Genomic DNA, 14,865 nt, shown 5'->3' with positions numbered 1-14,865 from the left:
TAAGTCCTTAATTCATAACATAGCTAAATGTAAACTGTTGAAAAAAAAAATGCATTTTATATAAGGGATGAACAATACATTCAAGACTTTTGATCAGAATTTCAAAATAATGTTAACCATTTTTACAAAAAATGTCAAATATCGCGAAAAAAGCCATTTTTTTGGACATTAAATCTCAATTATCTTAGAAACTTGATGCGCTGGAATTTTTTGGCTTGCGGCATTATTTTCAGCATTCAAAAATCTACGAGAAACATCTAGTCCGGTTCAAAATAATTTCTTTACTGTAAACTACTGGTGTTATTATAACCGCAGCGCGCAGGCTCGAAAAGTCACAATTCATTCCTACGTACCCGCAATTGCGATACAAACGCGATACGAATGCCGTCGTTTTATTCGGGGAGAATTATTCACAATGACGCTCACGGGTAGACCATCTCGCGTATGATGCATCCGCAAATAGTACAGCACGGGGTGTCTACACCGCTCGCGACGCGCGTACACATGTGTATATCCCGAAGGAGACGTTAACGCAATCCACACAGATCCCGATCCCTCGTAAACGCGCGGCGCCGCCGCGCCGCGCCGAGGCGATATCCTCGAATGCAATTTCAACTATTAGTATAACTTAACACCATTGCGGTAGGGTGCGCGAAATAATACAGCGGGACGCGGTAATGCGCGCGGTAACGCGGATGTTCATACGAGTTGATGTTGTCTATATCGAGATGATGTACGCGCGAGAGAAGCACGGTGACACGAAGAAAGGAAACTTCGTATAGTGAAAGTCGAGAGCCACTTTACGAGTTAAGATTCGAAGGCGCATAAAGTAGGTATTCCTTATCCTCTTCCCAAGGACTTGAACGGAATATTAATTTTAGACTTAGCTGCAAAGGGACATTTAATGTTGAACGTTGAAACGTGAAAAGGAGACGGCGCGGCGCGGGCGTGCAGTCCCCATCAGGGGGATCTTTTATAAGGAAAAATCGACTCCTAATTGGTCAAAGAGTCCATGGACGAGAGAAAGAGTGCCTCGCCGGAGCACCCTGTATATCCTCAATGAATCACCTCTTAGTCTCAATTTCCCGTCATTCAACGTCTCCGTGGCCTCTCGTTCTCCCTCAACCTCCTCTCCCCTCCCTTCCCATCCCATCCCCCTCTTCGGCCCAATTAGATTGAGATCACTTCGTCAAGAATCGCGCGACTTTCCCGTCGTGCTATATACTTATTGCGCGCGCGCCCCGATCAAGATCCATAGGCACGGCCGGTGAACCCGTTCGTGCGAATATCTCACTATTCGCGAAGTCCGTTACACGGACGGTTAACCAGGTCGAAGAGAGTCAATTGCGTGTAATCGACCTGCGCGAGGTACCAAATCATCGCTGGGGGTTCGCCGGCGGGCCATACGGGAAAAAAGGAAGGAGAGAAACCAGACCAAGAGGCCTGTAGAGAGAAGAAAAAAGAAAAGCGCCGAGAAACCAACCGCAGCGAGTTCTAATAACGGCGAGACGAGGTCGAGTAGATGAATAGACGTACGGGGGATACACCGGGAAGGGGGGGGGGAGAGGGAGGAGGCGTGGGTCGTTGTCGCTATCGTGCGCTCGAATCGGAAACCAATTTGAAAGCAATACCGCGCTCATCGCCGCGGCTTATCTGATGAAGGGCGTTCGAACAAAACGCTCTTGGATCCGGCCCCGATGATTCCGGGCCAGGCCCACCTGACGACTTAAGCGACTTTAACGCCTCTCGGTATTTAAATCGGTTTTCTCCTCTCCGTTCCGTGACTCTCATCGCTCGCCGCCGACGGATTTGTTCCTCAAGATTAGGACACCGGGTGATTAGTCTGCCGTACAGTTGTAGAAAAAAATAGCGATAGCAACTACAAAAGTAACAACTATACAAATATACAAATTACAAAAAGTAACAACTATACAACTATACAAATTTTAGGTGTAGAATTAATGCACACACAGTTAAATAAACGGTTTTATAATTATAGTTATTGCAAATATAAAATAGATTATTCAACTATGTACATTAATTCTACATATAAAACTTGTACAGTTATCATTTTTATAGTTGTCATCATTTCGTCTTTTTCGCAGGTAACTATACAAGTTATGTATATGTATAAGAATTAATGTATATAGTTGAAATACTATGTACATTAATATAATATGCATAAAAATATTAACTGTTTTATAGTTCGCAATTATAAAATAGCTTATTCAATTATGTATATTAATTCTACACATAAAACTTGTATAGTTGTCACTTTCATATAATTGCCACCATCATGTCTTTTTCTTTGAGTGTGAGTAATTTAGAAGAAAAACGATATAAACGAAAGAAAATAGTACATATATATAATGATATATCTAATAAATGTTAACATAAGATTAAATCATGTTTTTTCATATAAAGAATAACATTTATAAATAATATATATTTAATAATCTTTTCCATGTGTCATAAAGGCTTGTTCCTATTAATAAGCGTTCTACTCTGCCTCGATAAATTGTAGCCGTCGATTCGTTTATTAGAACTTGTATAGGTACGCTCGCGCTGCGGAAGTCGATCATGAAACTTTTCAGAATGATGAAATTTTCATCTTACCATTTCCTATCCTGATCCTGATCAGGAAATGTTATTTATGAGAGACCCATAGATTGTCCTCGGATTATTTTCTTCAAATAACCGAAAATGTCAGCGGTAAATTTGATCCGAGCTTCCGGCTTGCGATTTCGTTCGGCGTTAGGAACGCTTCGGCGAGCAACGCTCGCGCGCGGTTATCGAGGCTTACGAACTCCTCGGGACTTCGAATGAAAAGTGACAAACGAGCAGGTTATAAATTCCGGGGTCCTCTCTTTCACCCGCGCTTATATAGGTTTACTCGCGAGAAGTTCTTTTCCACGTATACCACGCCCTCTCGACCCTGCCTCCCAAGAAGTTGTAAACGAATGGCCCGCGCGACGTCGTCGTTGCCCACGCAGTCGTACGAGCCGACTTCAAGCACGGAGAGAGAGAGAGAGCCGCCAATAAATGCCGTGAAGAAATAAGGGGGAGAAAGGGGTTTCACCCTTGTTGTGGCAAAGAGAAAGGTAAAAAAAGAGGCAAAGGGGGGGAACGATCACACTTTAGAAAGCTGCCTAATTGGACAGCGAGGACTCTTTTTTATCGAAGAAGCAACATCCCCTTCTCGGAAAAGCGTATACTGTGAAATTTACGAGTATAGCCACTGACCGCTTTTTAAATATTAAAAATTTACGACCCTTAAATACGTCCCGGACCCTTCGCCCTGCGCGGCGCGGGTGCGGGCCCCCGCAGAACTCGCTCCATTATATCCTATTATTAGTGAATCGATCCCATCGGAGGGATTTCTGAGCGTCCACGTGTATCCCTTACAGACGCCGTCTCCCTCTTCTCCCTCCCCGCACCCTCTACCCCCTGCGGACTTTTACTTTTTCCTTCGAACCCACGGGGTAATTCAATTTGCGGGGATTCGACGTGATTAAACGGAACGCTTTTCTTTCATATCCGCGGTCAATTGTGAACACGCGCGCAGACTATGATTGAAGACCGGCGGAAATATTCTCTTCGTGAAATGCAATTCCCTCCCCACTCGTGCAGCCTTTGACAGATAAATAAGACAACCGTAGAAAAAGTCGAGCGTAATGAATCACTCTCATGTGTTCAATAATCGAGGAGATTTCAATAACTTCAGAATAACTTTATAAGCCGCATGACGTCTCGGTTGACGAATCTGACTGTAATTTTTCATTTTCACTCCTGGTCACGGAGGGCATATTTGCGAGAATGAAGAAAAAAAGTTTCTCGATCATCCTTCTGGCGCGCCGACGTGTTTGCGCGGAAATAGCCGACTGACAGGTTGAAGGTTTGAAAAATGCGAGCGGTGGAGCAAATCGACCAGCAAGGAGCGACGAAGACACGGTGTTAGCCAGCCGGTGAAATAATTTACCGGTGAAAACCGTGTGTTTTTTCTTCTTTTTTCTACACGCGCGAAAGAGAAACGTCGTCGAGAAGAAAGACAAAGAGAGAGAGAGAGAGAGAGAGAGAGAGATAAAAGTAATTCGCGCGCGTTAAAAAGAATAGTTTCGAAATTCGAAAGAATACTTGAAAAATTCTAAAATCGAACATCGTTGATGTTTCCGTTGAATACCGTTGGATCTCGAGCAGATCGGACGCGAGTCGGAAAGATAGGATCTTATCCTGCGAAGACGTTTGTCAACCCCTTTCCGTGGAGACTGCCCTTCGAGCCATTTCAGAATTTTCCGTCGCTTTTATTTACGGAAAGAATGATGTTACTTAAGTGCCCAGAAATTTAGATACAGATCTAAAACGAATTTTATTGAACTGTCAAAATAATTACGTAAGATGAGCAATGAGCTGCAAAAAGTTTCGACGTTCTGACAACCAGCTTGACTTTCATAATTATTTTGATGGTCCAACAAAATTATTATTTTTAGATCTGCGTCCAGCTACTTCAGCAAAATCTCTTCATTCCGTGTGGAAACAAATTTTTAATCTAAAATTGATACAAAATTTACTCAACTTGTATTAATTATATTATTAATGGCTTTACGGGTTTGAATTAAAGATGAAATTAATCATATATCGATCGCGCATAATTTAATTATTTTAATTCTTTCAATTGTTCACGTGAAAAAGCAGGCGTATTAAATAAAAAATAATACCATTCTTATGCCACTTTATTCTCGGATAACAAAGAATTTATTTGAATTCATCAAATGTTCGTGCTTGTGTAAGTTGCTGATAAAACGTGTCCAATTCCACGGGCCGCAATATATGGTTGTCAAAGGCTGATTTTCCGTACTGATTTTTCATTATTACGCTTTGATACCGGATGCTTTTTTCCATGCGTCCAGTATTTTCCAAGGAAATCCAGTTTCCGAATTTTATTTCGATATACCCGTTCCGCGCGCGCGCTATTACTCGTTCAACTCTCTCTCTCTCTCCCTCTATCTCTTTCACTACACACTTCTCGCCGCATAACATGCACTTCTTTTGACGCCTGGCAAACGAGGGGTTTGCCAAACACATCGCCGTCATACGAGCCGCGCGATACGAGCGTCGTCGTGAACGTTAACTTCAATATCGGAGTTGTCAGACGTTTCCTCTTTCTCCTCCGTGCTACGGAAGGAACGTCGTTACTAGTCATGCCCACCCTCTCTTCCTTACTTCTTTCTAACATTTTTCCATAAAGCTCGGTCGAACCGTGGCCGCGGTTTCGTGCGGTGCGTGCAACGGCAACTTATTCGCCGTGCGCGAAATAAATTTTACATCAGCATGATTCCGAGAACATTGATCCAACATTAAACATATCGAACATGGCTGCTTCCAGCGGATCCAGACGCTGGAATTGTGTGAAGTTTGACAGTGAACTGACAGCGAGCCTCTACGATGCATTATTCACGTCGATCCGGGGTTGCCTGACTGGAAAATTTCCGGATAGTCTGATTGCGATAGTTTGAAGGCAAGCGCGATGCTTAAGCCATGGCGTTGAACGACGACGTTGACTATTCCAGCTGATTAGACGTGATTACACTTACAGTTTTACGTGACGTTAGTAAATTTCATATTTTTCGTTGAATGAAAAAATCAAATTTAGAAAAAAAGGGAGTAGCGAGATTGGCATGTCTTATGTAGTAATAAATTAAAAAGTTGAAACTAATATGGGAATTAAAGTTGAAATTAATGAAAATATTCGCCGAATTGTACAAAAGAGATTTATTAAGGGCGGAATATCGAAATTAATTGTAGTGCTCGCGCTTCATTTTGAGAGCGAACTTCAAACCCAGTTAAATATATGAAGCGCGGAGCGCGAACACAGTGTCCTTTCGCGGGGACGAATTGCGAATCGTATTCGCCAGAGAGGTTCAATTTCGTTTAATGAGTAGGTGGGGTGTTCAGATTTGCAGAGAAAGTTTTGCTTACCCCCGCCCGTAGACGAGAGAAAAACAGCTCTGGGAGGTCCATAGAGATTTTATCGTCTAACTGTTGGGCGGTTACAGCATGCACGACAACCACCACCGTCGTGGTAGTTCGTCGTATATTAAATTATGAGATTCGGTATATCCGAGTTCTTGACTAAGCAAATTATCCGGAATAAAGAGTGACATTTTATGGACGTCCGTAAAAATAGTATTCCTCTCTCGATTCTTTCCCTAATTGTTTATATTTGCTCGAATTAACATTTATCGAAGTTATGCTCGGACAGCTTATAATATTGCGTTTAAGACATGTAATTCATTTGACGTAAATTGTCAAAGAGAATCTTTTAACAATATTTTCATAGTTTTTATTTGATAATATCACAATATAATTTTATATTTATTGGATAATAAAATTTAAGACATGAAATCACAATTCAATCTACAGAAAATAATGAAGAAAAAATCAAGAATTTTTGTTATTTTTTTGTCAAAATCAAGAATTTTTGTTATTTTTTTTGTCAAAATATTACGCCATTAAAAATTCTATTTTTTAGCATCGTTTATACAGTTAATTATCGCAAAAATATAAACGTTACAGAAATACAGAAATAATTTTAACGACGTAATATTTTGATATGTAAGAAATCGTATTTTTTGATATTTATCTTTACTATTTTCTGAGCATCACAAATTGTGTAAATCCGCGTCTCGGATTTTCTTAAACATATCGACAATACTGCCAAAAAATAAAAGCTGCTGTCAATAAAATTACTAAATACTGCACAAAACGGCGCAATCGAAAAATACGATCATAAATAATTCAGTGAAATATCTATAAATGTTCTCGCGGGTGAAATTGAATGATTTTACATATTTTGAATAAAGAATATTGCTTTAAGAATACTTTATTTATAAAGTCACGCTTTGAATTGCTTGGATAGAACAAAACCACAATTCTTTTTGTGCGATATTCACATTAAATGCATTTTACTTTACTTTTTGATTATTTTCGATCCAAATTTGGCACAAATTTTGCGCAATTTATTGAAGTTCTTCTAAACATTATTTACGAGATGGGGAGAAAAAATACGCCGCGTCACCGTCGTCATTCTTTCATACTAAAATCTTCTCTTCTTCGATTAAACGTTCGTGCCGCGTTTGATCCGTCCTGAACGATTTTCCGATTATATAGCGTCTAAACAGACTGTCGTGCCCACAGGCTATCGAGGACTTGACTCATGGCTTCGCCGGACTATCAGAAGCGAAGTATGATTTATGGACGCTCGTAGTCGTCGCCATAAAATCGAACTTCGTCCCGGAGCGCAGTTTACACGTAATATCGCGATTTCGATCGTGATCGCTGGCCTTGTGCTCCCTTTTGCTTATCTCCTTCTTCTCGGGTGAACAGTGCGGAATTTTTAGACAAATCTGAGTCTCGCTTATCAATACCTACTTATCAATGGAGTCTAAAAAATAACTGATATTCGCAAGATTTAGATATCTCTATTGCAATTATAACTGATAAAATTATTCACGGAAAGAACGGTTTTGTTGAAGTATCTAAGAATTTAGCTGAATTCAGAGCTGAAATTAATTTTATTAGATTGTAAAAATAGTTATGTAGGACTCGAGCTGGTTGCGAGAATGTCAAAACTTTTTGCAGCATTGCTCCTCGTGCTCGAGTTTCCTGCATAATTTTGATGGTCCAAAATTTATTTTCAGATCTGTATCTACCTAATTTTTACATATTTCAGTAAAATTGTTCTTTCCGTGTAAGTAGATAAAAGGCAATTTGTGGGATCCCTCTTTGAAATTTAGAGTAGAGTGTCGTTTTTTTGCTTATTGCAGTTAAATACATATGTATGGTGTATAACATGCTTTTTGCAAGTGTAACGCGGGAGTATATCTTGCGGAAAATACATACAAAGTGAGTTTGAACAATACGTTCCGTATATACGAGGTAATAATTTATATCGAACCAGTAAGTAGCATGGAATCAAAGGCTCGTAATGCGCGACGGAGAATGAACGTAATATCTTATCGTAGCCACTTTATCTGAAACATCGGAAAACGTTACGCGCATATATTATGCATGTATAGAAGGCAACTGCATCCTCCTTCCAGGATGGTTTGATCGACCCGTAACCGCCACTTTTGTCGGGGGTTCCTGAATAATATACCGTGTTAGGGTCCCGAAGTGCTCCTTGGAACTAGCCGACGTTGACGCGCGAGCCCGCTTTTAAATAACAATCTTGCGAAAAGTCTCCTCCCGAAAAATCTTTCTCCGCTAAATCGCGTTTATAGTGGTTTTCAAGATCGTTGGTCCACGGCGACGGATATCCGTTGACTTAAAAACCTCATTCATCAGACGTGTCACTTGATACTCCATTGTTCAAACGAATCGTCATATTATATATAGAGCGTAATAATTTTTGCCGCTTTTATAATTTTTCTTGACTTACATTCCATTTTGAAATCATGTATAGATTTATCTAGCTTATCTATTTATGTAAATTATTTATACCTATAAGAAAATAATATTTTTTATAATATTATAAAAACGAGTAGCAAATCTTCTTCTCTTATCTCCTCCAATCCAAATATAACTGCCATGTAACATAGATGTAAAACGTGTATATTTATGTACATGTTATATAGTAATATATCTACGTTTACTGGGAAGAAACGAAATAATATAAAATACAGTTATGTTAGAATTGAAAAATTAGAATGATTAAGAATGATTAAAAATACTCTCATAAATTTTTAAAAGTAATAAGCAATGAAAGTTTACGTTTTTTTTCAAATTCATAAATAAAATACACACCTCTGTTAAAAAAATAGATAGAAAATAATAGGAACCGATAGGATCTGCCAAATATTTTATCGTGTCCTATCGTATCTATCATTCCATTTTTTCTATTCCGAAAGAAATATCACTTCTTATTGTTTTCTATCACTATCTGATAAAAACAGTTTTAATTGTTGAAATATCAATAGAATTTCTATAATAACTTATTGTTTTATGTTTTAATGAAATTTATCATTAATAAATGATTATAATATTATCGTAATGAATTGTTTATACATGATAATTTTTTTACGGTTCATAACTACGATTAAAAACAATTGTATTGCTTTGTATCGATTTTTTTAACAGGGATAATCCATCTAAATAATTAAATAATAAGAAGGTATTAAAAAATGTATATAAAAATAAATATTTGGTTAATACGTTACCATAAATGTCGCGTACTATTTATTAACCATATCCTACGATTCTCGAAACGGCGCGTGTTCGACGAGAATACCGGTATAATGCACCTTTTGAATACATATGCCCCGGTGCGGTGCATTAAATCAATAGTCTATCTCGAGTAAGTCCAGGGGAAAGATACAAGTCGAGGGGAAGATAAAAAGGGATCGTTTTTCATGACGTTCAATGACTGCTTCCTTCGATTCTCGAAACGATATAAAAGCCTTGATTATAACAAGCGAGCACACGAGTGGCTTCATACGATTACATTATACATATGTATATGCATTGTGAGTGAACACATTGTACGATATCGTCGACCGCGGCAGATTAAGGCGCTGCCTGCCCCGATCCATTTCTCATATCCGCGCTCGCGCTGTTTTCCGACATGAACAGGTTCCGTAGATGATTACATATTTCTTCACCCAAAAAAAAAATTTTAATATTAGTGGAATCCGCTAAATTGTAGAGGATTTTATTCTTGTACATGGTCTCAAGAAGAATCCTCTGAAATTAAGAGAAAAATATTCTGTGCACAATATTCTAATAATTAGAATAATTTTGTCTTGCAATACAAGTCTTGCACTGGAAATTTATATTTATAATTCACATTATTTATACTATAATTTTTCAGTATTTGCAACGAATAACGAAACGCAGTCTTACTGTATCTATTTTTTCGCAAATGCAGCGCAACACTTCAATCAATCGTCACGACAGAACGCAGCGACACACATTACTTTTCGTGTTACTTATCGTACGTAAGAGAGCATTCCGCTTGAAATAAACATATTCCTCTTAATACAAGAGGAAAATCGAAAAATCTAATAGATTTTAGATAATCTATTAGATAATATCTAATAGATTTTAGATGAACAGTTCACTTTACTGGAAGAGGAATACTCTTTCTGTAAAAGTTTTCACTTAGAATATGGGATTAGAGAAAATTTCACTTTATAAATAGAATTTTTTTTTTAGTGTTGTTGTTATGCAAGTCGCAACAATAAACGTCCCATACTCGGTAACTGCAAGCTAACATTGTTCGCTGTAAGCTTGCTTTACTGCCGCGCGCGAGTTTAACATTTTTACATTTCTCAAGATTTAAAAAATTAAAGAAAAAAAAATTATCAGGGCCTGCCGAACATGAATAAATGCGTACTGTGTGTGTGTGTGTGTGCGTGCGTGCGTGCGTGCGTGTGTGTGTGTGTGTGTGCGTGTGTGTGTGTGTGTGTGTGTGTGTGTGTGCGCGCGCGCGCGCGCGCGTGTGTTCATATAGTGCTTGCATAATAACTGGATTTAATAGTTTGCGTCAAAAGGTTAATTTAATCGGAACAGGAGCATAATTTCACACGATGCTTCATTATTATAATTAAAACGAAGTACGATTTTAATAACGTAGCACGATTTTTGCAGCTAAAATTGAAAATAGCGGGGGAGGATACAAATATTATTATTATGCAAAAAATGTATAAGAATAATATTTTTGCGAATTGTAAAAAATGTATGCATGAATTTTAATAAAGAAATTTTAGATCTGAAAAAAATAAAATGTATACAGAAGATATTATCAGACATTAGGATTCTTAGTTTCGACCGTTTTTAAGACTATACTTATCATGTAAAAGGATTTTATTTTTAACAATAAAAATTACATTTACCTAAAACAGAATCGTTATTAACTTTGCAATTTTTACTTTTAAAGAATTATAATCAGATTTACAAATCTTTTACTAGAGGAATTGGATTTTAAAATTAAATAAAGCTGTGTGATAAAATTAAGTTAATTATGATTTATAAAAATTAAAAGAACGTAAAAATACTTTTTGGAAGTTATGTCTTCGTTTCTCGTAAATATAAATCTTAATTTAATATATAATTTATTGATTTTATTTGAATAACTGGACACCCGTATATACTCGAGCGCGCTTTACTCGCTTAATACGTTCCTTCATAAATAAATGCACTGTACTCAGATTAGGTAGGCGGAGGCTCTAATCTCGAAACACGACGGTCCTTTTAGTGCAGCTTTTCGATACGCCCGTCGCCACGTGCCGTTGAAACCACCTTTGTATAGCTGCAACGGATGCGATTTCGGTTGAAAATTAATTTTATTCACACCGTGACGTAAAGTACAATCCCATGTTTCACCTCCCGTAAGCAGAGGCACATTCCTCTTCTTTTCGTGCGGCGGTGCCAAAAGGTCACGGACGAGAATAGAAATTCCTTGATAACCAGGTAGACAGGGCACACACTCGTGAATCCATTTTTCTCGGGATGATATTAAGAGCTCGTGCTTCGCGCGGAGGAGATAAATATACCATGAAGAAATCTGAAACGTGTACTCTCCGATTGAAAAAGAGGGCGTTAATAACGCGTAATCAGAACTCATAGATATTTCATCATTAATCAGGATTAAAAGTCGCCGTGCCGAATGATCAGTTTTAATTGCGATGCAATGTCGAAATGTATCTTCTGATGCTGCGCAATTCAGCACTAATTGCCGTATCATAAATCGTGCGCGCATGTAAATTACAATGCATCGTTAAGCTCAACAGTTTACACAACAGTTTACGAATACTATGTGCGCTACTGACGCAAGAAGCACGTGAGAAATAATCATGCAGCAAAAATGCGTCACAAATCAATCTTTTAATTGGAACAAATTTTATATATTAATAGATGCGAATTATCATTTCTCACAGAATATAATTTTTTCAAGATATTATAACCAAGTTGATGAAATTACTGGGATTAATAAAATTACTATCGATGTTACATCAATTTTATATCTTTTTTTAAGTAAGTTTTTACGAATTCGTTCCAAATGTATTGAATGGGATTTAATTTGTTATTTGTAATTTGTTATTTGACATATAAAATATGTGATCATTGCGTTACCATTGTGTGTAATACTATTAGTCTTGGCTATAAGTATAAAGCATTAATCCAGCAAACACAGATTATAACTGCAATGTTACAGTAATATTATAACTATATTGCAGAAATGTTACACTATTGTGGTTTATAATTTGTGTTTGCTGGGATTCTTAATTTATTGCATCTTCTTGGAAAAGACAGTAATAAAAAGAAAACAAACAAAATATAAAAATTATTACAAAAATATTATTTTTCAATAAAACTGTTTTTAACTTGTTTTTCGTTAGAACATTTACGTCAATTTGTGGGACTGCTTTATACTTACGGCCAAGGCTGTATAATATTATCGTGTTTGATCCTGGCGGTTTCGGTTAATTTGTTCCACCGAAAGGAAATGAGCGAGAATTAAGAAGAAATTTGTATTCTCGATACACACGCCGCTTTAGTCGCATTATCGAGGGCAACGTGTGCACGCTAGTTTACGGGCTTCGATCCTGAGGGGGTAACCCACGTCGAACTTCCGTCGAGTATAAGCCGGGCCAAGTTAATTACTGGAATTAATGTGGTCCGACGGCGTTAATCCGCGCGCGGCACGCGAGCCAATCAAGAGGTCAGATAAGAATTAAATGGCATCGGGCCGACGCCTCGTTAGCCGTCCCGTGTCGGACATAAATTTCACGCTAAGCCCGGTACACCCGATTCGACCGGGTTCACGCCGACAGAAGAGAATCTCATGTTCACGATCGCTTCACTACAAATTGGCTACGCGTTCTTGCGCACGTGCTACTTTGCGCCGTTACGTGTGCAGCTAGCGTTCGTTATACAACGTGATTCGGATTTAATGTCCACCTTTGCAGTTTTTGAAGATGTGCAAAGAAATGAATGAACCTAATTGTAACCCAGCATACAATGTACACATGTAACACATATATATAACACATGTGTTATATTATAGTTATATTGTTGAGCGGGAAATTACAACTAACAGGTACGTTATTTGTTAGAAACAATATATGCAATTATCGCGGGTACTTTTTGATTCGTTTTTATGTTAAATGTTTTCCTTAATTTTTAAAATCTCAATCTAATATGTATACATATATAATATGTGTTACAGTCGAACCTCGATAACTCGAATCTCAAGAGAGAAGCTAAGCCTTTCGAGTTATAAAGTGTTTGACTTATCGAAATTCGAGTAAAAGAGGGTTAACATATGAAAATTTGACTTATAGAGGTTTTGTACGAGAATTATAATTTTCCAATTATAATGGCTTTTAAAGATAAAAAATTCAATATTTGACAGTGAATTATTTATTGCATACATATAATACATATAATCATAAAACAAATACCAGGCTATTGCCTATTACTCATAATTACACATAGCTACAACTTCGAATTATTCGAACTGTAGAGATAGCGACAATAGAAGACTTATAGAGATGATTTTTTACCATAAAGGTCTGGCTTTAAATTCGAGTTGCAGAAGGAAAATAATACATCTAAATATCTGACAAATAATTTGAGTTAAGGTAGGTTTTATTTCGATTTATAGAGGTTTTTAGCAGTAAAGCAGAAGGGATGAACAAAATTTTCGTCTTATAGAGGTTTTTGAATAGAGGTCTTATAGTTTTCGTTGTAGAGGTTCGACAGTACAATCACAATTTATTTTAAAATTTCTTTATTTACACTTAATAATATTTACAAAAATGTTCTAAGACTTAAAAAACATATTAATTATATTAATAATTTTGGTGCTTTAAATTATAAGACAAATACTCAAATATCTTTTGTAAGTTTCTATATTTTGAAATTTATATGTATCGAATAAGTATAGCATAAGCACCGTTAAATGTAAATTACATTAATGGTTAGGTATATCAATTACCATGAATTCGATCGTCGTGATTAATCCGTTCGACCGCCTTATGCCTGATCACTATAATTTTCTCGCTGTCGAGACCACAAGAGAGACGTTGATTGCCGAGGAGCGATGTAAGCGGTCGGCTGGGAATCGATAATTATGATTTTCCTAAGTGATAGTTAATGACATTGCAGTTCTAAAATATAGTTTTTTATTATATAAGTAACTGTTACAGTGTGAAACTGATAGTCTCTAAGATTTTTTTTAACCGTTCAAAAATGAATTACTAATAATTTTTTAATAATACTACATGTTTCTATTATACGTATATAAAAATTTAGTAAATAATTAAGCATTATTATTTACTGATTTTATCGTTTTTTATTTTCATTTATTTTTAAAATAAATTCTAAAAGCTAAAAAAAATTCGATACTTCAGAGAAAAACTTTACTGTCAACTGCAAAATTATATTTGAATTGTATGTAAGATATTAAGACACAAAAAGAAACGAGCTTTATAGAAAATGACAAAATTTGTATGGTGTGTAAAATAAAAGAAAAATTGATTCCGCGAATTTTTTCTCATATAATTACTAGCAGATAATAAATATATATCTTAAATCAAAAAGTAAAAAGACACGGAATCACAAAGAGTGGGTTAATCCTTGATTTAACATTAAAATGATACACAAAAAGAACGATTTTGTTGAAAGGTCTAAAAATTTTGCTGAAAACAGATCTGAAAATAACTTTTGTGCAATAATCAAAATAATTTGTTGGAAAGTTAAAAATGATAGACATTGCTATAAAACGTTTTGATATTCTAGCAATCATTTTGACTTTCCAACAAAATTATTTTGATTATTGAACAAAAATTATTTTCTGATCTGGAT

General features: G+C 36.6%; 1 protein-coding gene and 2 long non-coding RNA genes across 3 annotated transcripts in view; 1 reads left to right on the top strand and 2 right to left on the bottom strand.

Annotated features, from left to right (window-relative positions):
- The window catches only part of LOC105451944 (thrombospondin-1-like), a 202,787-nt gene that overhangs the window by 145,116 nt on the left and 42,806 nt on the right, over positions 1-14,865 (top strand). The gene's annotated exons all lie outside the window — the stretch shown is intronic.
- LOC105451924 lies at positions 4,715-5,401 on the bottom strand. Its single transcript, XR_974644.1, has 2 exons — positions 5,232-5,401; positions 4,715-5,172 (listed from the first exon to the last, which is right to left on the bottom strand). It is a non-coding gene; the product is annotated as an uncharacterized LOC105451924 (long non-coding RNA).
- On the bottom strand, positions 6,660-9,413 carry LOC105451925. The gene is made up of 3 exons (XR_974645.1): positions 9,216-9,413; positions 8,156-8,499; positions 6,660-8,030 (listed from the first exon to the last, which is right to left on the bottom strand). It is a non-coding gene; the product is annotated as an uncharacterized LOC105451925 (long non-coding RNA).

The sequence above is a fragment of the Wasmannia auropunctata genome, unplaced genomic scaffold, assembly GCF_000956235.1.
Source record: "Wasmannia auropunctata unplaced genomic scaffold, wasmannia.A_1.0 LD336040.1, whole genome shotgun sequence".
In the NCBI taxonomy this organism is placed as follows: Eukaryota; Metazoa; Arthropoda; class Insecta; order Hymenoptera; family Formicidae; genus Wasmannia; species Wasmannia auropunctata.
Note: the sequence above shows the minus strand (reverse complement) of the source record. Positions and strands in the feature narration are given on the sequence as shown.